Below are 3,446 nucleotides of genomic sequence, written 5' to 3' on the forward strand. Positions count from 1 at the left end.
CTTTTGGGGTGTCCCAATTCGAAATGAGATTTAAAAATAGGCACTTCTGGATGGCCGGAAATTGCACTCTCAGACTACTCTCCAACTTTACTCAATGAACATGCATTTCAATACGTATTTTCAACGGTAACTTGGCGTAGGCGTTTTATTTTGGTCAGGCTGCCCGGCGAACTCTGACCAGTTGGGGGGGGGGGAGCTTGACTTGGCCGATGGGGGATTAAACACTTGCACCCGATGGCGCTGCCACTGATTACGCAATATTAAATGCTACAGTGTAAATAGTTGTATCTTCAGGAAGATAAAAAAAAAGAACTGCGTTTTTAGTTATCATTTCATGTCCGCATTCATCATTAAATGACAAAATCTCCTAAGTTCACCATATGAAATTAGGTGGCGTTTGACAAATACGTTATATCATGAAGAACCCGATAATAGGCCTATAAGAAGAAAAAAAAACTGTAGCACTACACGAGAATATTGCTAACTTCTGTGACTGTCACTTTATATGTTACTCTCCGTAACTGTTTGGTCTTTCACTCCCCGAGGAATGTGCATTCATTTTCTGTCCACATGGTTAGCCCACCGTGCTCTTACCGCTAAATATTTGATAGATGAGAGTTAAATTTTAATAACTGACATTTGGGCTCTTCGTCTGAAATCTACCTGATCAAATTCTTAAATCCGTAGCTTATGCAAACGTATGATTCATATGTGGACGATGCCATTTAATGCAATCATAAGGCATTTAGTATTTAACCAGTGGTTAATTCCATATTGCCAGGCACTTGCAAATAAGTCATCGATGACGTCATAAAATTGCATATCATCAATGCGCGTAACAAATTTAATTCCTTGTGGTGCTATTTAATAAACAGCATTACGCGACCACGTGTAATGATCAGATTGGTTAATTCATAATAAATTTCTACCACCACGATATTTAACTAATAAATAAATTCTCGTAATACTAATGCATTAAATCAATTATTTGTAGCATTCTCTACTCAGGAGTATAAAATTGGGTACCTGGTTGAAATATAAGGGAAAGGTTAAACAGGCAACGAGGAAATTTAGGAACTGGTCACCCTACCACACAATGCTAATGTTTGGTACTGTAACGTAGGCTAACAGCCTACGTTCAGCTTGGGAACTACCTTACCTACTAACAGACAGGCGAAATAAACAAATAGTGTAAGCCTAAATTAAGGTTAAGATGCATTTTACTGATTAAGCGTAAATTATGCTAATCGACAAACTTTTCATTCACAGTTACCCAGAGACATTTTTAGCAACATTAATCTCGGGTAGCAGTTACATTGGTTTTATTATTTCATCTCAGTTGGGATTTCATGTTCTAGAAAATGTACGTTTTTCAAATACCCCAAGGTTTTGTTTTAGACCTGTGGCAAATACCAATTTCACACTGATATCATTGCGATTAAATACTGGGGAAATGTATTGAATTTCGCATACCGCTTAGTCCCTTGGCACTAATACAATTCCGAGCTAATTCCGAATTATTCCCGATAAATTGCACAGAAACCGAATTCTAAATGATGATCTGAAAGATCTTATTTAAATATTATAAGCAATACATACTATAGACAAAAAACAGTTTTCGTTATAACATACTACACTCATAATGATAATATATTTTCTTATTGGTTGTATATTTTAAAAATATTTAAATTAATAGGTATGTGATTTAATCTCTAAGCAGGCTCTGTATATTCTGTGCCTTTTTGTTCCTATATTTTCATATATAATTTTTACTATTATAAATTTTTCAATTTTTGTTTAGTTTCTTCAGTGGGAGAACTAATTTTCGTTAGTAACTGAAATTTGTCAGCATTATTATTTGCTTCTTCTGTACTCACTGCAAAGTCCATATTATAATATACATAAACATTATCATAACATTCTTTAACGTACTGACGTTCAATATAGTAACTTACACGTATATACAAAAAAAAATACTAGTACGTTATAATTACAATAGTTATCACTAGTGAACGAGACATGCTCAAACTGTAGCATATAATTATCGCTAAATTCTTTCGCTAGTAGTAGAGGCCTACATTCCAAATTTTACGTCCCACATTAAATTCGTTCGTTGCATATGAGTATCTCCATGTATATTTGAGTTGTACAAATATTTCGAATGATTCAAATGTATATTTGTAAATTATGCAGAACTTTTAAAATAACTTCCGAGTTTATACTTAGTGACACATAAAATAGTAAAGTTGATAAAAATATATTAAAAAGGAGGAAATCTAATGCATTGCAGTACAATAAAATCTTATTATATGACGCCATATTGTCGAGTGGATATAGGTGATTGGATCGGTAATCGAGTATAGATCTTCATGGTGTTAGATTTGCTTATACATCTTATATTGATTGTCACTTTTAGCAAAATATCGATAACTAACGCCAAAGCGCCAAAAGCGGTTCTGCCTAATGGTCCATTACAGTAAATATTCATCCACCCTCGTTCACGAGTAACCTGCGCGTTCACCGAAAAAAACCCCGAAGATTACTTAAACCGAATGAAATGATCTGACGATTTCAATCCCTCAAATGGAATCATGAATCACACATTTATTTTAGAATAACAGTGAAGTTGTCGCTTTGAAGTTCGAATTTTAATCAAAGGTCTTGAATCCAATTTCCTCCAAAAATGTTAACTGCTCTCCCATTAGGAATCGAACTCGAACTCCGACCCCAATGTCACATATTTCAATGTTTTTAATTTTTGTAGCACTTACATTTAAAAAAATAATTTTTTTGAAAATGTAATAGGGAGATTGTCTTAAATAAAAAAGAATTAATTGATTGATTATTTAAAGTTGGCAGATGACATACCATTTAAATTGACATGAAGTATTTACTTATAACATTACGAAATATTTTAACTTCTGTATCCCTTAAGTGCCTATAGAACTAATTCCTTATTAATAACTAATTTAAAAGAGGGGGTGTGAGCATCAGCGGTGATGGCCCGGTTTGCGTGTCAAAATCATGTTGTGACGTCAATCGAAAGGCGTGAACCGTAATAAAATGTTACGCTTAAAGCAACAGATCAAAGCAAGCCAGATGAACAGTAGGTCGAAATAGTTTAAAGCGGCAATACCACCAGCACTAGTCGGGACGCGCGCCATCGTGTACTATACAGAATCACAGTCAAAGATGACATTGTAAATAGCCTAGTCTAGGGAAATCTAAATTTTCACGTGAACATGGCAGCAACGATGATAGTGTGAAGGTGTAAAGCAATCCATATAAGATGAAAACGCATTTTACTATCTTATACACAATTATTTATTCATATTACTACATAAGTAAAAAGAAATACACACTATATATATATATATATAATATATAATATATATAATATATATAATATATATGTATATGTATGTATATATAGGCCTATGTATATA

This window comes from Anneissia japonica, unplaced genomic scaffold, assembly GCF_011630105.1.
Source record: "Anneissia japonica isolate Jap-2015-1 unplaced genomic scaffold, ASM1163010v1 scaffold5330_len1712360_cov203, whole genome shotgun sequence".
Taxonomy (NCBI): Eukaryota; Metazoa; Echinodermata; class Crinoidea; order Comatulida; family Comatulidae; genus Anneissia; species Anneissia japonica.